Source organism: Rhinolophus sinicus, chromosome 6, assembly GCF_057876585.1.
Source record: "Rhinolophus sinicus isolate RSI-liver-muscle chromosome 6, RSI-T2T, whole genome shotgun sequence".
Classification (NCBI taxonomy): Eukaryota; Metazoa; Chordata; class Mammalia; order Chiroptera; family Rhinolophidae; genus Rhinolophus; species Rhinolophus sinicus.
In genome coordinates this window covers 6,927,962-6,951,093 of record NC_142506.1, presented here as the reverse complement: position 1 = coordinate 6,951,093, position 23,132 = coordinate 6,927,962, and positions in this window count along the sequence as shown.

Genomic DNA, 23,132 nt, shown 5'->3' with positions numbered 1-23,132 from the left:
GAAGTGAAAGCACTTTAAAGTTGTAACGTACCATCTCCTGAGTTGGTAGCTGTATCCTGGAAGGGCTGCATTGCAGAGGGAGTTGTGTTGGGCACTGAGCAGCCCACCGTTCCTGTCTCTCCTTCTCCATTTCATTCCCTGGTATGGCTTCTCAGAACAACACGCAGGCAGAAGGCCCAAGCTGAGCTCAGCGAGCGTCTAGCTGCATTTCCCTCTTGGAGCGTGCTATCACCAAGGGAAAGGCTCACTCAGAGGTACAGGAACAGACTGTGACTTCCCATTAAGATAGCATGTGATCTCTTTGCCATCCCAGAGTCTCAGGAAATCGTCTGTTTTATAGCCAATGCCCAACATGTGGGCCAACAATAAAGCTGAGTAGTACTAGGTTTTCTGGGTTATAGCAAAGAATGGAAGAAGGAAAGGACCAATCCTATATTGTTTCTGTCACAGCAATATCATGCCTCCTAGAATTTTCTTAAGTACAGAGATGAACAAAATTCAGCCTGCCCTCAAAAATCTACAGCCTAATGGGAAGATGGTGGTAAACGTTTAACAGCTGTGGAGGCAGGGTGTACTGGAAGCCCTGTTTTGTAGCATTTGCCAATTTCTGTGGTGTAAATACTCTCACGTGGCTGATTTTGTTTTCCAATTTTCATTTGTTCTTAATCAGTGCTGTCAGTTCAGTCCCAGCTGGACCACAAGAGCCCACAGAATCAGTGTCTGTGTTTGAGTTTTGCTTTCATCAACGCTATGACTAAAAGTAATAAAATACTTTTTTTAGAGCAGTCACAGAAAGTCCCTGAACAGAAAATTTTAATCTTTGAGCCAGAGGCAGTTTTTCTGTGATTCTAATGAAATTTAAGCTTCAGCGTTCCTTACTTGTGCATGCTCCTTCTAAATATGCATACACTTGCATCCCTAATTTTATATTCAGAATTTTGTAGGCCTTATTTTTTTAAGACCAGCATAAATTGTATGAACTTTAGACTCCATCCCTGTTTGATCCTGTCAGTTGTTTTCTTTTAAGTTCCACAGTAAAGTGTAAAGTAAATAAGCCATTGCAGTTTCTTCTGAAACACTTGGATCTTGTTAAAAGGTAGGTTCTGATTCAGTAGGTGAAGTGTGCAGCCTGAAATCTTGCATTTCTAACAAGCTCCCAGATGATGCGAATGCTGCCTTTGCATGGACCACACTTTTTGCAGCCAGGTCTTAGGACAGTCTACACAGCATCAGTCACTACGTCTAGCAAAGCTTTTCTTTTAACAGGCACTTTATTTGAGATTACATCACACAGGGTACTCTCACTACCTGTTTCGCTGCTGAGCCCAGTTCACTCTCAGTATTCCATCATCTTGTGCAGGCCTTCTCTTTGCTGCCTTCAAACCCAACCTCGTCAGATTCTCGTAATCCCTGATTCCCTTTCCTATGAAGATCTGTTGCTTATAATCACACCTTATATTTATTCCTGAATGGCTCAGGGTGCTTGGTTGAAAACAACAGAATTCATTTTATCTAGTTAAAGCAACTAGGAAGTTATTATAGGGCATGAAGTCTCTTCTAGAAGTCCCAAGCAGACGGGTAGATGCTATTCTAACAGGAACTAAACCAGGAGGAATGAAGGCCTTGCCCATTGGAGACCCCAATATCTCAGCATCTGAAAGTCAGAGGTGACTACGTCCTCAGATCCCAGAGAACCAAACACCTCCACCAGCACGTGTGCCAAAAGATCCAGTCTGCCCACCTCGGGCTGACTTAGCTCACTTCCTCCTTCCAAGTCTCTAGCCTCTTTCATCTGCTTGACAGAATCTGAGCTGCAACGGAGTCCAAAAATGCAGTGTTTAGGTTCCTTCCCCCTTTAGAGCAGGGAGATATGCTAGGAGGGGGTTAGGGTGGATGTTGAATGAGACAGTCCGCAGAATTTGGACACTCAATGAATGTTCTTGAGCAAATGCTGGATATAGTCTGCCTTCATTGCTCACTCATGGTTCCTGATCTCCATGATAAGATCAGTGGACACAGGCCTTTGACGCACTAGATGCTGAGTCTGGCTCTTCCTCCACATGGCTGGTCATCTCTAAAATCCATCACCCATGGGTTACAGTCTCTGGGTTCCCTTAGTTCAAACTCCCAGGGGAGAGAAAGATTTGTCACTGGCTAGCCAATAAATTGATTTTTCCTGGGTCAGGTGTCCATTCAGCTTCAATTTGCTAAAGCAATGGAGTGGTAAAACTCTGAAATTCTAAAACTGTCCCTTCTGGGAGGAAAAATTTCTGGAACAGAGACTTGGCAGTATAACGTTACCCTAGGGCCTGTCAGCTATAATATCTGAGATAGGTTTTAAAGGAGGAATAGGCATTCTCATAATGAACAAAGGATAAAACGTTCAGAGCTGGAGGAGACAGATATGCAAAGACATGGAGACTTAAATTATCAATTGTATTGTGATGAACTGAGACTTTTTCCCCTTCCATCTAGTTCCAAATATGTTTGCTAATATTTGCCTCTCCAAAAACTTTAATAGCAACTTTATTAGCCCTCTTTCCACCACCTACATTCAACTTCTTAAAAAAAACAAAAGTTTAACTTTTATCTCTACCTTTATTGCCTTTGTCTTCTTACTTCTTCATAGCCTATGACTATTCTTAGGCATGTTACATAATTTCAGTAAAAGCTTCTCCATCTATAAAACGCGGTCAACTGAACCTACTTATTCTATATTATGGTGAGAAACCAATGGTAGAATGCATGTGAAAATACACAGTGAACCCTGACGCTACTGCTTAAATAGAAGTGATTAAAATGGGGATGATCGCCCTAGCCTGGGTTTCTCCAAGGCATGAAAAGTGCCTCTTGACATCTCCTAATTAATCTCTGTGTCCCCCTCAGGCAGGAAAGGACATAGTGTGAGATATGGCACTAGAGAGCATCACTGCTCTGCCTGCGCTGACTCAGCAAGTCTGCTCCAAAGCTTTGGGCCAGATGCTGAGGTCCTCACCTCTCAGCTCTCAGCAGGGCCTCATGCACACTCAGGCTGTGCCCCTGTGACTGCAGCAGCTGCTCACCACACAAAAAAACAAAATAAAGTCTAGGCTAAATGAGGGCCAGCATTGCACCTGCTTTGGGCTTCTACTGAGGGTCAAGGAGAGTTAAAGCTGGAAGGAACTTAGATTCTCTAATCTCACCCAAACCCCAGCTGGCACCAGCAGTTACTCAGCTGCTTAAGCCAAAAATATGATATCCTTCTTCTTTCTTTGCCCCCTCACCTCTTGCCCATCATCAAGCCTTGTTCACTCTACCTACAGATTATATCCCAAATATAATGACTTATTACAAATGCCATTGCTGCTGTCTAGTTCAAGCCAAGCTACCATCTTGCCTGTTGCAATGTCCTCCTAACTAGCATTTCTGTTGATAGGCTTGCCCGTAATCTATTTTCTGTCAGAAACTGGAGTGGTTTTAAAACAAAATCAGCTCAGAGCGCCTTCTGCTTAGAACTCTGCAATCACATTCTGTTGTAATTAGATTAAAATCCACAATCCTTACCATGGTGGTCTCTGCCTCCCTCTCTGGTATCTTTAGATTTCCCCACCCTCCAACCTCTTTGTCTCCTTCCTCTTCTTTAGACAGGCTAAGCTCATTACAAACTCAGGCCTTTGTGCTTTGAGCTTTCAGTGGCTCTAGCTAGCACAGGGTTGGCACTCAGGGGGTTTGGGATGGATGGATGGATGGACGGACAGACGGACGGACAGACGGACGGACGGACGGACGGATGGATGGATGGATGGATGGATGATAAAGTGATCTTCTATGACCTCTATGGTTTTGTTTTCACAGTTACCATGATTTCTGTATTAAAGTTATAAGGCAGTTGCATCCATCAAGTCAGGGGATGTCAGAGGATTGGGAAATCCAATGTTTAACCGTTCTGAGAATGACAGGCCAGATGTTAGGCAACCCCTCAACTGGCCTGATAATTAGGGAGAAGATTTTTAGATCTTGCCAACCAGAAACCAGAGCCTGCCTTGAAGGAAAGAGATTGTTAAACCAAGGTAAGTAAGACGGGATCAGGGACATGGATTTTTACCCAAGCAGAACTTCTGTTCCCTCTTCATAAACCAATAGATTGTAGCCATGACAATGATAGAACGTCAGAGCTTCTAAGAAGCCATTATTCACTTCCCAATAAAATAAATAGAAAATACTGAGCTCGTTCTCAATTACAGAAAGCAACGCAAAATGAAAGAGCATCTTGAGTTTGGGCTTCTACACTTTATTTATTTCTCTTTCCTTAAGTGTAACTCATCTCAAACTGCAACATTTAATTGCCTTCTTGTGATACCTTGACCTTCGCCCTTCAGACCAAAATACCCAGGGAAACTGTCATGGCAAGAACACAGGATGTCAAATTCTTGGCTGCTAAGTTGTAAGGAGCCACAGTGCAGGGCTAAAACAGACAGAGCATGTTAAGAGCCCGTGCTTTGCAGTTAGATTGCATGGCTCCAAATACCGGCCATGCCACTTACCTGGCATGAGAGCAAGATAACTTAACCTGTCTGTACCTCGATTTTCTCAGATGTCAAGTGTGTAATAACAAGACTACTTCCTTCAGAACGTTGCAAGCATCATACGAAACGTACAGAACTCTTATAACAGTGCCTAGTAGATAGTGAGCACCCCATCATCACAGCTGCTATCATTCTGGGGAAGAATATGAACTGAAAGGATTTCTACTTGCCTGCCCCAACTGGATTTTTTAAAGTGACTGGAAACGAAGAAAAGTACTAGAGAAGCTGTAATGGAGTTAGATGCTGATGGAATCTTGGGAAAAGGTTCCCTTATCCTTGCTGTCTTCCACATTGGGAGTTACGACCCCTCCCACATATAGTGTTTACAACACAACACAGAGGGGAGGAAAGAGGAAAAGATATCAGAGGGACTCGTGTTCCCTTCCAGACACTTGTGCTCAACACCCCATCACCAAGTGGGCACCCAAGAAAGGAAGTGTGTCCCCAGAGTTGACCTCGTCACTGAGTCAGAGTGGGGCAGGACTGGGCTAGGAGAGAACCTGAGAGAGGTCCTGCTAGTCTCTTGCAGCCCTGGAGAAATCAAGTGAGCAACCTGTCTGAATCTTTCCCAGGAGCGCACCAAGTGCAATGTGCGGAGAGGAGAGAGAGAGAGCCCTGGGGCCTAAACAGCCCACACTCTCGAGACAAAGAGGAGAGAGTTTGCCGTTACCAATACAATTCATCCAAGTCATTTCGTGTGTGAGTTGTGGGTTTCTGGGAGGTTGGAGGTTAGGATGTGAATGGAGTTTAGGGCAGTTGGGAGAATTAAGGGGTTTAACACACTTGGGGGGTGTTGGAATTTGAGAGGTTGTTCTATTTGGTTTAGTTTGATGGATTTCAGGGTGGTGACTACTGTCGCTCATGGGAATGGGCTCCTTCACACTTTTCTCTGCAGCATTGCACCGCTGCTTCTTTCAGCCTCCCTCATTCCTTCATACACACCCTTTCTTCTTCATGAGATGTGTCTCAAAGGCCCAAACCAGAGCTCTCCCTTTCCTCCTCCAGCATTTGCTTCTAGGCTCTGATACTGTATGTCCATTCCATCAGCCAAGAGGCACCCAGCAGAGGGCAATCCTACCTGTGAACAGAGTGGTCCTGGGTCTCCCGCAGGTACCTGCTGAACTCCCACCTCTCCATTCAGGAGTCGAGACACATGGGGAAGAGGAAAAGAAAGCGTGGTGTCAACTGCAATGTTCTCATCACCAGCTGTGCGTTCTTGAGCAGGTCAGGCCACTGTCTGGGGTCCTCCATTTCTTCCTCTGCACCATGAACACATCAGACCATGTTGTAGCAAAGCATCTTGGGAGCTCTAAAAGTCCATGATTTATCCAGTCACCTGTTCAACTACCACTTTGCCTTTTCCTCACTGCCTTCCTGTCTCCTCTCCCCTTGACTCCTGCTCTTGTGGTTGAGGCTGGGAGTGACCCACAGCCCATCCCTGACAAAGCATTTTACCAAACTAGACTCAGAAGAGCTCCTGCCAGCTTCTGCCATCTCCCGCTGTCTCCACTGTCTCTTTGTGCCAATCAGCAGCAGTGGTGGCATTTGCACAGGACATTTTTAGAATGAGCCCTGGGCAGAGGAATAGGATTGCGTAATCACTGTTTTAATGAAGGAGAGAGGAGGAAAGCAAACAAGGGAGACGTTGGCACAGAGGCAGGGTTTTAATGAATTGTTGAAATAAGAACTCTCAGTGTGGAGAGTAGAGGCAAGATCCTGGGCCTGGCTCATTTCTCATTTGCCAGGGAAATACATGTTGGTACCCAACCAAGATTGATTATTTGATTGAATCAATGACTCCGGTTAAGTTAGACAGCTTGTCAACTCAGTTGAGCATTTACTTGTATGTACTTTTCATCCCAACTCGCTTATCAACCGAGTGGCTGGTTATTTTTCTCAATTGACTGAGTAAACAAACATATAGGTATCCTTCAAGGGTCTGTTCAAATGTCATTGCCACCCTGGTTCCACCAGCTAAAAGCGATGTGTCCCTTCTAAAAACGCCTATAACCTTGGCTAACTACCTCTCTCGTCACTTATCACATCTCCCTTGGAATTTTTCTCTCGTTTCAGTCTAAAAGCTCCTTGATAGCAGGGTCCAAGAACATGGTACACATTTAATCAATGTTTATGAATGAGTGAGCAGATGAAAAGTGCCATGTGGGCACAGTGTGTGTCGCTTTAGAAAATTGTTGGGTGCCTATTTACTCATTCACTTATTCAATGATAAATACTGAAAAATGACTATGTGCCAGTTACTTTTCTAGGCACTGGGAATATAAGCAATGAATCACAGACAAGGGGCCCTGCTCCGTGGGGCTTACATCGTGCTCAACTGATTATTTTTAAATATCAACATCCCCAAATAGAAAATCAGTAGGTCTCTGGGGGAAAACATTGTGTATTACGTGGCACCAGTTTATGATTTCAGCAAGCACCACGATTCTCTTCAACCTTCTTAAGAACTGCCAAACTGGCCCAAACCGGTTTCATAACCTCTGTCAGTTTCATGTATGAGCCACTCACTTTTAGTTTCATTCAACACTAATATCTGCCGTCAACTAGGTACAGATTCCTAAATTTAGATGACAGTATGACGGCTATTATTTATTAAAGACCAGTTCTGTGTCAGGCACTGTTCTGGACACTTTCTATACAGTGTTTTATTTCATCCTCATGCCAACCATGAGAATAGCAGGGAACTGAGACTTGGAGAAGTTGAGTAACTTATTTATGGACTCAGTTTACAGAGGAAGAAGTCAGAGTTACAATGTCTTGGTCCAAAAAGATATTACTATGGTGGTTAACAGAAATGTGAAGAATTTTCATTTTTATCTTCTCTTCAATTTTTGCTTTAAAAAGTTATCTCTTAGGTGCACATATTAATTTGAAATTTGTGTTGGGTGGTACCCCTGAAAATAAAAATAAATAAATAAATAGAAAAACTGGGGGAAATAACTATACTTTACATCCCAAAACATTAAAGAGAAGTATGGGCTATAATGTCGTAATACTTCTGATGGGGCTCATACACTAAGTAGCAATTTCTCGGGAAAGTTCTGGAAATGTAATAGTGCCAGAGAATGTGTTACTTAGAAGTTGGCATACAACGTCAATCTCATTGTTTTTAAAGTTTCACCTTGAATAGTTTCTTCCAAGTATGTTAAGCATAAGGAAAGTGCCAGCCACTAATTTAGAGTAACAGAAGAAATGCAGAAATTGAGTTTAGGAAGAGAAGAAATAAAATTTATATTGGACCTAATTTCTGGTCCGATGTTCTAGAGAACAAGTATGCTCCCTTGGGAAGAGCATAGATCTTGGCATCATAAACTAAACAGTCCTGGGGCTTAGTTTTCTCATCTGTATAATGGGAATAACTATACCCTATTTGTCAAGATTCAAAAAGGTGCCTAAAGTGCTTGGTACGATACCTGGCACATTTTGGGGCACTTATTTGCCTCCAAGCCAGAATAGCCATGTCTACAGGGAAGAACAGGCACGTGCACATCCAATTCTCACATCTTCCTGAGTCTTTTGTGAAAATTTCTATCTCCCACAGCCTCTGAAACTAAAAGAGGTGCTTCCTGGGAGAAAATGACCTAGCACTGCTCTCACAACGCCAAAAACGTCCCATTCCTTAAAACAAAAGAGAGATGACAACAGCATTTTCTCTTCCAAGGCAAAAACACAAGTGCCCTCAGTGTGATGCATCCAGCATTTCAGACCTTGCAAAGTGGCTTGTGTGAAGAATTTCTAGAAAAAATAAGGCCACTCTCTCCTCTGACCCTAAGTGATGAAACTTAACTGTGTTTCACAGCTTCAAAAGATTCTCATTTCTGCTTTGGCGTTTTGCCAATCTCTTTAGAAAATATAATGCCTGTAAGGGTTTCAAGCAACATCTCTGACCCAACCTCTCTGTGAATTGTCATGATGCTACGTAAAAGAACAAGGCTCTCTTGTCCCAAGGGGTGAAAGCCAAGCGCTCCACTATGGTGGCTAGCACGGGAGCCAGGGAGACAAATCTCTACATTAGCAAGAAGGTTTTCTCCAAAGTCCCAAATTCTTGTCCCTGCCACAATGATGCCTGAGAGACACCCCTTGTCCTTGACCTGCCTTCCTCCCAAACATACTTCTCTTTGCACTTTGTCTAATAAGAAAAGCCCCCTGCCCCAAGATCCCCCCATATTCCATGTTCAACACACACTGAACATTTTGCTATTCCCCAAATAAGATGGACTATTCTGCACCACACTTTCACAGCTGCCGTCCTTCTGCCAAGAATGCTTTCTTTCTCCTCCTAGTAAATACCAGCTCATCTTCCAAGGCCCAGGCAGCCATCACCTCTCCTGTGAAACCTTTTTCCAAACCCTCAGGTCAGATGAATTACTCCCTACTCTAGGCTCTCACAACTGTTTGTTTTCTTATTTGAATTCCCATCCTCATTATGTACCAGTTTCGAGATGAGAAGATGACGGCGAATGAAGGCATTCAGATTGCTGTTATGGGAAACCATCTCTTAAATATACTGCCTCTGCTCCTTCCCACAGTGGTGGAGTGGGTTACATGATTGGAGGACAAGTCCATTGGTCCAATGTCTAAAGAGGCTGGAGGTTGCCTATCAAAGACCATGAACATCAGTCATTTGGTCTCTCCTTCCATCTCTACTTGAACCGTGGGAAGCAGAGATCTGGGTAAGCAGAGATCTGAACACTCAAATTTTCTCTCAGGTGGCCTCTTCCAAGACCTAGGCTGGAGAAACTAGCAAGCTCATTTTGGCTCTCAAACTAAGCAACACCTTCCAACCTAACTTTTGTCATTAATAAAGAGGTGTTCTGTTTCTCTATGTGTTCTCTCTTTTGCCTCATTTCTCCATTGGTTAAGACCTTACGTGGGGGAAGAGGCATGCCATATTTTGCATTGCCTGAAAGAACTCTAACAATTGAACAAATTGGGGCTACCTTCCATTGTGCGAATGGATTTACCAAGAGTTTCTGTTTTGTTTACCTGTCTAGCATGTATTCCATTGTGTTTTATCCACTTGCTACAAGAAGCACAGAAGAGGTGATTAGGAGTAAAGATCTTTCCTCCAGTTTTGAGAGCAGCATGTTTCAACCTGGAGACTTCCTGGGCGTCTGTCATTTTTATGTGACTTTTCATGCCGACCTGGCTTTCCGAAGGTTGTCAGAGGTGAGTCTGCTTCTCTCTCCTCACAAGGTAGATGCCCTTCCCCCGTGCTCCTTTCCCATCTATTCCCATGTCAGTCCCCTGATGAGATTCAAGGCCACATCTCAGCCATTGTGGCAAATCTCTTCGGCAAGTTGCTGATTAATTTTCAAGGTGACCGCTGGCCTGTGCATGCAGCAGCCATCTCCCCATAATCATCATCTCCCCCCAAGCAGAGACATATCCATAGCCTTGTGTTCCTAGAACAGTTCTGATGGAATTAGCCAATGTTTCAAAGTTATGTAAGCTCCGTCAGTAACAGTTGCCTGGCATAATGACAACGTTTAAGGAGAAAGAAATTAAAAGGAAAAGAGAAAAGAAGTCAGGGACCAAAGGTAGAGAAATAGAGGAAAGTCAGAAACAAAGAAAAATGGAAAGAATGCAATTGGTGGGGACTAATACAGTCAAATCAAGCAAAATGGAGTGTCTTCTCTGTGGCCCCAGAAGGTTCCTGATCTTACTTCCACCTCAAACACTTTCCCCCACCCTCACCTTACGGAGTCTTCTATTTCCCCCTTTTTAGCAGAAGCTGTGATCCTCGGCCCCATCCCTTATTTCTATAGTGGGGAGACGTCGGCTCCTCTCCTCCAGGAAAGGAGAGTTAGCCCAAAACTCTCCGTTCCACTTGCTTCACCCCTCCCCCTCTTCCCCAGAAAGAATAGTTCATCTGATTGGTGAGAATCTGAGCCCATCCATGTTTCACTGAGGGGTGGAACCAATGGGTTAGCAGTTGTCATTTAATACACAGCACAGCCTGTCTCTGCAATTTCACTGCCCAAATCAGAGTTGTAAGAAAGACGCCCCTTCTACTTCCACTCTCCTGAGCCCACCTGCTCAGGTGGGCAGTGAAGGCCTGAAATTCCCCGTGCTGCTGAGTTCCCGAGGCAGTGAGGCAGTGCAGCCTGCCAGCAGCTGGGAGTCACCTGAATTAGAAAAGCCACCTCTCCCCACAAGCACGCTCTAAAGTCTGGATGCAGGGAAGAAGCAGATCGCCTACGGTGGCCTCAAGACCCCATTCTCCAACACGGTTTACTATGCAGCTCATGCTATGGGGTAACTGAGCGTTTTCTTGACCTTATAATGACATGTTTCTTGGATCTTCATTCAGTGACCCTGGGTTTATCCTTGATTGCGTTAAAATGGCAGTCCTCAAACTTGAAGACCATCAGATCACCAGGAGGGCTTATTAAAACATCTCTTGAAGGACTCCACGCCCAGAATTTCTGAATCAAAAGATGATAGGCAGAGTCCAAGCATGTGCATGTCTAATGGGTTCCCAGGTAAGGCTGCTACTGAGGGTCTGGGGGCCACACTTTGAGAACTACTGGTAAACAAACACAGGAAGAGACGAAGGGCAAGCAAGACTTTTCCATAATACTCACTACATTTGTAATTCCTTGTTGAATTGTATTCCCCCCCCAACATTCCAGGAGGGCAGTGACTTTGTCTGTCTTGTTGAAAACTAGGTCCCCAGTGCCAAGCACAAATTAGGAGCTCAGTGATTATTTGTTAATGAGTCATTCCGAACACCTGTCCTGATTAATGGGACATCTCTATCACACAAGAACATTTGGCCCTGCCACAAGGCAGTGAGATATTATTACATGGTGTTCTACTGGGAGGTGCACAGGCTACAGATTGTAAAACTTCAGAGGGCTCCACCCCCAAATCTGCAACCTGCGTTCATGGGCACCATTGCCCCAGGGTGGTCATTTCCAGTAAGACCTGCCCGCGGTGAAAACTGGAAGAAGGTAAGAGGAACAGAGGGAGGTATTTACTTGCTTAAACAGTCACGTAGGAGTGTCTGAGCAGTCCTTCCTGCTCCCAGCCCTTGGTGAGCAAACAGTGCTCTGCGGTAATTGTTATTAAAGCTGGTGGCAATAACATGCCTTGTAAATGGTCTGCAGGGTTGCTAACAATTAGGAATGCCCTGACTGCTCGTTGGCTTGTTCTGGAATACATCAGAATGCAGCTCAAGCTGTGATGAAGGAATGATCTCAGAAATAAATCAGATTTGGTGCAGGAAGCCACATGTATATTTCATGTGCCTGCTTCTGCAGGAATGCCTCCGTAATTGGTTTAAAAATATCCGTGACATCTGTTGATTCTTCTACTTTTAAGAGTGAATCTTTATCTTTGTCTTTTTTTGCAAAAGATTATGCTGCAAACCGGAGAGAGGGGAGAAAATGTTGCAGCAGCTTCATTTAAAAAGCCTCGTCCCTCCTGAAACTCATAGCTCAGATCAACTAGCTGGTCAGTCTGGCGTAATATAGAATCATAGCTCCCTTAGACCCCTGTGGGAATGCACAGATTATAAATAAATACAAAGCATGCCTACATGTGAGCACGCACTTGGTACATGTCAATAACTTCACAGCATGGAAATGTGGGTATTTGGTATTTGCTAATTTTTACATATACACCCCAGAAATTATGGCCCCCACGGAAACACCTGAGGCCACATCTGCATTTAGCATTTTCAGCTGGGGAAGTCTCGCTGGAAAGCTCACTACTGTTCTCTGGCCTCAGTGAAGTCAGATGCATTAATAAAATGGGGATAATAACAAAACCCACCCCACACAAATTATTGAGAATTAAGGGAGAAAATATAGAAAATATTTAGATATGTAAATAAGGACCCTATAAGTTTTATCTATATTATTATTTTTGTTATTGTTATTACTGTCATGTGCTTGAATAACTTTCAAGACCCAGCATCAGTGAGACTTGTCAGGGAAATAAGTTTGGATACCTAAGGTACAGTCCCTCAGGACAGCCCTCTTAGGTGGCAGCTGTGTCAAAGACCTTGCAGGTCTCCTTTGTATGTTTATTACCTCCACCTAGAATGCCAGCTTCCCTTCCCACTCTTCACCCATTTTCTCCACGTCTAAAATAAAAGGGAGGGGTCGCCACCTCATTAAGCTCCCACCACACTAACCCAATCCAGAGTCGACATCCTGTTTGCACTCTGTCACAGCCCAAGACCATCCTGTCAGAGCAGCTTTCACCCTGGAGGATCCTTGCGTGTGTATAGCTCTGTCTCTTCCTCTAGATTTCCAAGCATCCTCAGGTATGAATCTGACATTCCTGCATATCTTATTCGGAACAAATATATGTGACAAGTAAGAATGAAAAGAATGGCTGTCACTTGTATCTTTTCCTACTGTCTTAAAAGAGATTAGTAGAAAAGTTAACTGCCAAACAGGTAGAATTCACATTGGCCAAAGGAGAATGCATGTTGGAATAAATATGAATGAGGATTGTGGATAGAGTGCTAAATATACGGCCTTTGAAGTCAGTCCTGGATTCTAAATCTGGCTGTGTCACTTACTAGCTATGTGACTTGGGTCATGTTACTTAATTTCTCTGGGCCTTTTTTTTCCATTCCAAAAATATAAATAACTCACAGGGTGGCAGAAAAACATAAAATTGGTGCTATGGACTGAATTGTGCCCTTCCAAAATTCACACACTGAAGCCCTATCCCCACTGTGACTATATTTGGAGACAGGACTTTTAGGAGTTGATTAAGATTAAATGAGGTCATAAGGGTGGGGTCCTAATCCAATAGGATTAGTGGCCTTAAAAGTAGAAGGGATCTCCCTCTCTCTCTCTCCCTCTCTGTCCCCCTCTCTCCCCTTCTCTCCCTGTCTCTCCCTCTCCCTCTCTCTCCCTCTCCTCGTTTCCCCCTCTCTATGATGTGACAGGCTAGATGTGATAGGAGGACACAGTAAAGTCAGCTCTCCTGTAAGTCAGGAAGAGGACCCTCACCAGAACCTGACCCTGCCAGCACCTTGACTTCCAGCCTCCAGAATCGTGAGAAAATAAATTTCTTTGGTTTAACCATCTGGTCCATGGGATTTTGTTATGGCAGCTTGAGCAGACTACTACAATTGGCATATGTAAAGGAGCTCACACATAACATAATATATACCACATCACACAAAAGGAATGCTTAATAAATGTTGGCCTTTCATATATTATTTTCAATTGTGAGTTTGATTTTTTTTAACGAAACTGTATTAACTCCAGTATTTATAATATAGTGCAGTTAGAAAATAGCATAACATATAAAAGATTGTTTATTTTGCCAAGTATAAATATTTGTCACATCTTTTCAATAAACTTATCACGTGTTGCTAATGCATGATGCCCATATTAATGTACACTTAGTATGTAGTTCACAGAAAAAGCCATTGATAATCACTTAAAACGTCACTTCCCTCACTGATAAATGCTTCCACTGCTCACATTTATAAGCAAGCTCGCTGAGCGATAAAACTGATGAGGGTAATTTTTTTTCCTTCACCTACAATTGACCACCATCTTGTGAATGAGTGACGACCTGGTCAATTCAAACTTGACTGCCTACTGAGTTCTCCTAAAAAACTTTAAAACACTGATGCCTGGGTCTCACCCCCTAGAAATACTGCCATCCTTGGTTTAAGGTAGATCTGGACATTGAGAGTGCCCAAGTCGCCATCTTCAGAGGTCTTCCATTGCTGAACAGGTTCTGTTCTGTGTCTGTCAGGCTTGGATGTTTCCTGGCACTTGGCGGAGCCACTGAGGTTTTGCCTTCCATGAACGGGCACTTAGGAGTGGGAAGGTGACCAGGATGTGTTCAGGGCCTCCTTTGTCCTAGGCCCCGTGCTAAGCACTTAAAATAAATCATTTCCTGTAGCCCCATGCAGTAGACTGCAGGGCTAAGAATAGAGATTTGGGCTTTGGGCAGTCTTGGGTTCTGGTTCCAACTCTGTCATTCACCTGCTGTGATACTGTGATAAGGTGTAGACCGTGTTTCCTTGCTGTGGTTGAGAGTCAGCTTCCTAAACGGCACAATGGGATGATACTACCTATCTCTCAGGTTTGTTGCATTTTCTAAGAGTTCATTGCTTCTGAGTTTGACCATGCTCTATTTGTCATTTCTGTTTCTTTTATTCATTTTCTGCTCATCCTCCAATTACATAATGGGATTTTAATGGGTCAATACATAACACCCATTATCCTGTGCCTAAATTTGGAATCCGTTGAAGAAGAGACATACGATTCAGGCATTTGGGGGTGAAAATATGAGTTTCATTAGTGATAAATCTGTTTAGAGAATATGACCTAGCTCTGCAGTCAAGTGGGCTTGCTAACCCTTGGCCCCTCAATGAGAGTGATTTATTCACCCAGTTTCCCCATAGCTGGAAAGTTGCAGGTCACCCTGCACAGGGGCAGGACCTTCGGGCTAAGATGATGGCACAGCCGGGAGAAGAAAAGAATGGCCCCTCGCTGGTGGTGGGCAGAACCCAGAGAGGAAGCCAGAAGGGGCAGAGCCAAACTCAGGTTTATGTATTTCATACCTGCTCCCATGGGCAAGAGGAAGTAATGAGTGGAGTGGCCAGAAATGTTTATCTAGGCAAGTCCTACCCATGAAAACATGAGAGGTGACAAAAATTAGGTTTCCCAGTGATTAGTATGATGGAAAAGCACTCCACATTCCTTGGAAGTACCTCACTAGATGGCAGGGTCTGGAAAGGTAAATACTACCTTGTCCAGATTCCCTTAAGCTAGGGTGCTCAATTATTTGGATTAGATGCACTTGTCTGAATTTGGAAGGTAGAAATGGGGTGGAGGCCATTTCTGCTGCACCTTCTTCTTCAGTGGGCAGTCTCTGTTCTGGATGGGTCTGATTTCCCTGGTGGCTTCTGGACCATGCAGGGGGGAGCCACAAGCCAGTATCTGTATGAGCACCTTGCCAATTAGCAGATGACTTCCTGGTCTTTCTGGCCTCCTATTTATGGCAGAGGTAAGTGGTTCTCAAGATGGCAGCTGGAGTGGCAGTTTCCCAGCTCAGTGGGAGGCTTTCAGATCAGAACTCAGAACGAGGCAGTAACTTCTGGGGGGATCTAGTTCTCTAAGGTGTTCCTGAGAGCTCAACCAAGATTTGGCTTCTTCAGTCCCTCAAGAGATTCTGGAAGCCTTTTAAAATGTTGTCATTGTTTCACTTGTGGTAATGTGAGCTAGAGTGAATTCTGATATCGGCAATTGAGCCCTAACTTTTGTACTTTCAACAGGAGTTACTGCTAGTAATTTAAAACAATTATAATGCTGTGGACTGAATGTTTGTGCCCTCACTCCAAATTCATATATGGAAGCTCTCATCCCTGGATGATGCTATTTTCAAGATAATTAGGCTTTGATGAGGTCATGCAGGTAGAGCCCCCATGATGGTGTTAATGTCCTTATACGAAGATGAAGAGACTAGAGCTCTTTGTCTCTCGGCCATGTTAGGACAGAGCAAGAAGACAGCCATCTGCCATGCAGAAAGAGAGCTCTTACCAAGCATGGAATCTGTGGCTAGTTTATCTTGGACTGCCCAGCCTTCAGAACTGTACGAAATAACCATTTGTTGTTTAAGCACCCAGACATAGTAGGAGCACTACTAAATTTTCACCATATGCTAAGTATTCTGCAATCTGTATTATTTCATGTACTTCTCACAAGAACCCTTTAAGATTAATACTTGTGTTACTCCTGTCACTAATAAATGGAGACATTAAGTCAGAGTTTCAGCAGATAGGAGGAGTAAAGACAGAAGTAGAATCCAGATTTGTCTCTACTACTCTGTGTCCTGGCCCATGACTGTATCTTGACCCTCTGTTGTCATAATGTTTGACTTTTTCTTGTTGATTTATAAACATGTCAAGATTTTCTTTCAAATAAATATCACGTGTTCACAAATATTTGGGAAGGCCCTTCCCCCACTAAATGCATGCTATTGTTCAAGCCAAATTTCTGCTGTTCTACCCAAGTCGGGTCTCAACTTAAACAGAAAAATCTCCTGGAAAGGAAGAAAAGAGAATATGGGAGGTGAGAAGGAGAGGTTACTAGAAGAAAGTCTGGAAAGAATTCAGTAGACCTGCTGTGGCAGAAACTCTGTTATCAATTCAACACCATTTCTACTCCCTCCTAAGCTCTCCACTTTTCACAAGGTCTGGAAGCCTGAAAGCTACATTTCCCAGAACTCTCTGTCACTGAGGATGGGCTTTAGATTCTGCCAGTAGAGGCTGGGAATGGGGTAAGAGGCAGAAGCCATATTATTGCTTCTCTACATCGTCTGAGTAAATGCAGGGACTTCAGCAGATGAGAGACTTTACAGAAGTCTCCAGGCTTTCTCCTACAAACCACTTACCTTGGTGTTACAAGCAACTGTAATCAATGGTGGTAGTTTCCTGCAGCTTCTAGATTATTTGACAGCTAGCGGTAAGACCGAGTGTCCACAGCTTTTCCTAACCTTTGCTTCTCTAATCCTTTCAATAATTTGACATGCCAATAATTCCCTTTATTAAACCACTTTATACTTGAAATACTTAGAACATCTCTGTGCAAGATGAACAGACTAGAGTTATATGCTCAGCTTTACCACCAGAGAAGGTTTTCCTTTGAATTGGTTGCTTCCTGTCTCTGGGTCTCAGTTTCCTCATTTATCAGATGAGGTATTGGACTTAGCTGAATATAAGGTCCCTTCCAGCTCTAGCATGCTGTGAATTGATTAAAAAAAAAAAATCATTCTCACTAGAAAAGTATCTTCTGGCTTCTCGCTCTTACTCCTCACCTCACAAGGCCAAAGGGGTTTCATTGGAAATATTATAACAAGTTTCACCTTGAGAAACAATCTTTACTGGTGAAATTGTGTTGACAACCATGAAAGAGATGTGAATGTCAGATACATTCAAATATACCAGTTCAGCCAGATCCCATTTCCCCTAGAAATGGACTTAATGCCCCAAAACATTTCAGTTAATGGTACATGTCTATTGCTTTCTCCCCAGTGAAACCCAATAACTTTCCCTGAACTTGTTCTTAACCTACTCCAGAAAGATCTATGCAGGCTCAGGCAGAATGTTTGAGCAACTTGGAAAACTGTGCATTGCAAATATGTCTTATTTCACTGCTGGCAGAATGCAGCATGCAGAGGAAACAGAGCCTGTGGCCTCCCTGGATGAGCTTGGATCCCATTGTATTAGTCTGCTGAAGCTGCTATAACAAATACCATATGTCTCATCCCAGCTGTAACCCAGAACCCAAGGCAATAAGACATGGCAGTATTTACTAAATATAAGGTGAAGAAATGAGGGGTCCCTGAATCTGGGACTTTGGACAGTTTAATAAACCTCGCTGAGCCTCAGTTTACTTGCTAACAGCCACCATACTTCCACTGCTTTTATGAAGGTTAAAAGCAGTTGTACCTTGAAGCGATTAATTAGGAATTTGAACGGAGAGCCTGCCGTAGGGGAAGGACTTGTGCTTTGAAGATAAACAAATTTGATCCCTGCTGTCCCACTGACTAGCAGTGAGACCTCAGTGGAGTCACTTAACATCTCTGAGGTGTTATTTTTTACTTAAAATGGGAATATTAGTGCCTGACTCCTAGGGCTAATGCCAGGATTAAATGAACTACCTCGGAGAGTGCCTGGTCCATAGGTGTGCACAGTAAATATTTGCTCGTGCCGGTAGAGGCAAACTAAGTCGGTTTGCTGGCAACCATCTTGGAAGGGAGCGCAGGGCTTTCTTGTTAGAACTCAGAAGTTCCAGGTGGCTCGGCCTGGCTTTCTGCCTAAATGGAAATATACACCAGCATCCCAGCTGTCCCCATTGGCTGGCAATGTTCTGGCTGCATCGAGAAAATGAAAACAAGACAGAATTGGCCTCTTTGTCTCCATCAATCCATTGCACTGTGGCAGCCCCAGGACCAGCAGAGTGACTCATGTGTCAGCACCAGTGATGGGATAAAACCCAGCAGTAATAAAAATGTGACTAGCTCTCACACCTGCAGCAAGGGGTGTTTAGAAACAAAACTCCTACGTGTTTTCATAGGCACAGGCACTGCTCGTTTCTCATTTGTGTGACAAAGAGGAAAAGCTCTCACATAGAAGAAAGGAATGTGCTGGGACTTCAAGATTTCCTCGTGTGACCTCAAAGTTCTCCTCAATCTTGAAATCACCTGAATGCCGGACCACTGTGCCAGGTAATTCTAGGGGCCCGTTTCTTGCCCTTTCTGCCTCCTGCTTTTTTGTGCCTCCCCCTATCATAGAAATCCTTGTGCTCAAGAAACCATCATCCAGCTACTGACCAAAGGTTAAACATATGCTATTGCATCTCTTTACGACATTCTATCATCAATATTGTCTTCACTGTACAGCTCAAGATACAAGAGCCTGGAGCAGTAGAGCAGCATGCCAGGGTTCACACGTTGGAAGGGAGGGTTGTGCGTCCCACCTTCTTAAAACGATTAGGCTCAAGCCCTGGTCACAGTATTTGACCCAGCAGGGCAAGTTGCACAATGACAGAAGCAGGAGAATGGAGCACCACCCTGGAGATAAACCAAAATGTGGAAGCACGTGACCCTGGAGAGACATAGAGATCAATGTGTCTAACTTTCCAGTCCATTTGGCCCAATGGTACATTGTTTCCTGCCTTTGACATCCATGAACTGGCCTGTCACATCTTCCTAATACCCTCCCCCCTTGACTCAGGCTGTCTTTAAAGACTTTTGGTTGTTAAGAACATGCCAAAAAACAAATCAGAATCACAGGAAAGCACAGAAATCAGCACAAAGTGCATATCATGCTCTGGGAATCATGAGGTATTTGGTTTCGCTGAAGCTGCAGCAGATTTCATAGTATTCAATTCATCGTATACTCACTGCATGCCCACTGTGGATTAGATACGTAACTACTTACGAAGCAGACAATGAGTCTATAAAAGAACACGGATGTCTCTTATAGAGTTATTATTCACTTGTTCATTCTCCCATTTGCACCTCTTGTCCCAACCGTAACAGCTTTGGAACCCATTGCCACAGCACAACCTGCCCTATCTACGCAGGACCCATCAATCTCAGTTGCCCACCCAGGCCTGCTGCCTCAGGCAGTGCCCAAGCCAAGTTTCATTTATATAAATGCCTTCTGTGTGTTTCTGGAATCATGGGACTATGTGAATTGTCAGGACTGGAACCGACCTTAGAGGACATGCATTCATCTCCTTAATGTGCAGTTAAGGAAGTTGAAGTCGTCAGGTAGAGTCACCATCCTAAGAACCACGGTTTGTGGCTTAACCAAGTGCATAAGGGGCCTACGTCTTAAATAGCATGGATTTTTAATGGGGGAAACTCTGACACAATAGCAGGAAACCTCTGAATGCTTTTGAACTCACATTACAAAAGGAAAAATTTAGATTGTTCTTGGTACTCATGGAAATCACAAATTTCTGCACTGTCCCATGAGGACATGACCGTCAATTAATTGTTTGATGATCCTCTAAGCTCATTTCCAGAAATAAGTCATGATCTCTGATGCCCCCCCACTTTGGAAGGGAACAGGTTGAATGTCTAATCTCAGCCTTTCTAGTTTCAAGAAATTTTGAAATGCATCCCTTTCATACACTATAAGTGTCCCCTCTGTAGTATCCCTGATAAGTGGACATCCAACCCATGCTTGAATATCTCTAAAAATCAAAGAATTTACTACTTCATGAGTCACCTTATATACCCATTAGAGAGCATAGATGGCTTCCAGGTGTGAGCTGCCATTTGCCTCCCTGAATGTCACAGAGAAAACCTGCTTCTTCCTCCAGGTAGGTAATTTCTTCATCTCTCTGAAGACCTTCCATCCAACTCCAACCCCTTTCCCTTACATCTTCCCAATCTATATTCCACTCCTTGACCAGCTCTTCTGTGAGAACATACCTACCCTTCTTAGCCTTCTTTTCAACTCATTTATTGTTCTCCAGGAAAGAAAACAGACATCAGAACATTAGCTTTGGGTTGCCAATTAGCATCCCTCGAGTTGTAGAAATAGCACTTTATCACTTTCTCTTCTCAAGGTAAATTTGCAACATTTACTCTTCTAGACGTTACATCCTTTACCTGAATATTAATTAATTGACTAGATCTGCAATCCTGGTTGTTAAAGAAATCTGTGTTTGCCTGGGCTTTGTACAGGATGTGATGACAGCCTAGGAGGGACTTCCCAGAACGTTGGGGTATTAGAAGACAAGACCGGGATCTCCGTGAGGTCATTATGCTGAATAGATAGAAGGCTGTGGTCAGAATGACTGAAGTCAAAATTGAGAAGAACAGGAATGTGGAATGACTGAAAATGGTAAGGGGGACATGAGTTGGTGGACATAAGAGAATGACTGGTGCCCAGGGACGGTCAAGAAAGCAGACTGTGCATTGGGGGAGGTCACCATTGTTTGTGCTCATCTGGGATCAAATCCGTCTTTATCTGGTAATTCCCTCTGGGGTCACCCAGCCTGACGATCAAGGCTGACCAGACACTGGCACATAAAGAAGCTCCATGAGCCAAACTAGGATAGACTTTCCCAATATTTAATTTAGGACCATTGCAAAAAATAAGCCCTGCACTTTTCCTTGGGACTGATGAGCAGTGATGATCATATAGTCATAGAACTAATTGTCAGTGCCTCATATTTCCTGCCGTATGAAGAGAGCCACCTGGAGAATGGAACCCACACATGGTTGAAAGCCGAACAAAAGTATGATGGGAAATCCATTACGATTCCATTTGAGCCCCTGAGCCCAAGCAATGCTGAACCCACATTCCTAAGTCCTGGATAGTCCGGATACAGGAAACGATTAATTCTCCTTTCACCCAAGCCCACTGGCAACCAAGAGTCCTGGATAACACATGGATTGAGATAAAGATCAGACAATACTGACAAGTTTAGGGAAAAGTCCACAAACTGGAATGCATTTGGTGTAGAACTTGGTACATACTACCCAGGCAGGGGGTTTCCTTAGAGGCACCACACTGGGGTTGGAAAGATTGGGTTTTCCAGTTATTCAATGAGAATTGTCAAGTAGTTGCTCAGGAAGGAGAAATATTTTAGACCAAACAAAACAAAAGCAACAGAGTATCAGATGCTCACAGGAAGGTAAGCAGCATCTTTCCTTAACATTCAGATACCAAGTTGGTACGATGGCCATATTTCTTAGGTTGAGAGACTAACGTGGTCTTTCACAAAATGGCACCCTAACAGCATTCTACACAGGCCCAGCGGCATCAGTCCTGATAGGTCTTCATTTTAGTTCCTTTTTGTGGAAATTCATTTACTCATTTAACAGATATTTAGTGCCTTCTGTATTTTAGGCATGTACTTGGCACAGGAATGCATCTATGGGGGAGCTAAGAGATTGCTGCCCTAAGAGAGTTCACAATCTAGTTAGAGACATAATTTAATAAGCCATCATAATATGACTCTGAAAATAAGGGGACATCAGAGTGCCAAGGGAACACAGAGCAAGGGTATCAGTTTTCTATCGCTGTGTATCAAATTATAACAAGTTTAATGTCTTAAAACAACACACAGGTATAATCTCACAGTTCTGTAAGTCAGAAGTCCAGGAGGCTCAGCTCAGGGTCTCACAAGGTCAAAATCAAGGTGTCAGCCACGCAAGGCTCTTATCTAGACTCTCAGGGGAATAATATGCTTCCAAGCTCACTCAGACTGGTAGCAGAATTCAGCTCCATGTGGTGTTAAGACTGAGGTTCCCCTTTCCTTGCTGGCTGTGATGGAGGGCTCTATGCCCTAAGAAGCCATCCCCATTCTTTCTCATGTGGATCTCTATATCTTCAAACTAGAAATAACACTTTGAGTCTTTCAATCTTTCTAACTTCCCCTTTTGCTTTCCTCTTCTGCCACCAGCCAAAGAATGTTCTCTGTTTTTAAGGGCACATATGATTAGATTAGGCCAACCTGGAAAAATCTGCTCTTTTTATATCAACTATTGTGAAATTTTAATTACATCTGTAATACCCCTCCACAGCAATACCTCGATTCGTGTTTGGTTGAGTAACTGGGGAATGGCAATCTTGAGAGCATTGTTTGTTTGCTTTCTGTCTTTTATTTTTATTTTCAAACTCCTTCAGGTTGGCAGCAGAATTCAGGAGCACCTTGAGAATTCTACTTACCACAGCAAGACACGTAACCCAGACTGTCAGTCATGGAAGGCTGCCTGGAGGAACTGGCAATGTTCCCACAAAGAATCAAGGGAGATTTAGACACATCGGATAACGGGGAGAAAATCAGGCTGACTGGAGTGAAGACTCAGAGAGAAAAGAGCAATAAAAGACTGAGGCTGGAGGGGAACAAAGGATTCCATGATAAAGGGACTTAACAAGCCCTGTTCTGACTCCCAAATCTCATTAATGTGCATTTGTTTGGATGAACCTATATTAGCTGCAGGTATGTCTGAGATTGAAGCTTGTAGCCTTATAGTCTCTGCAGGAGACGGAAGCCTCCTAGGAGGAGGTTGTCCCCTGTATGCAAAACACCT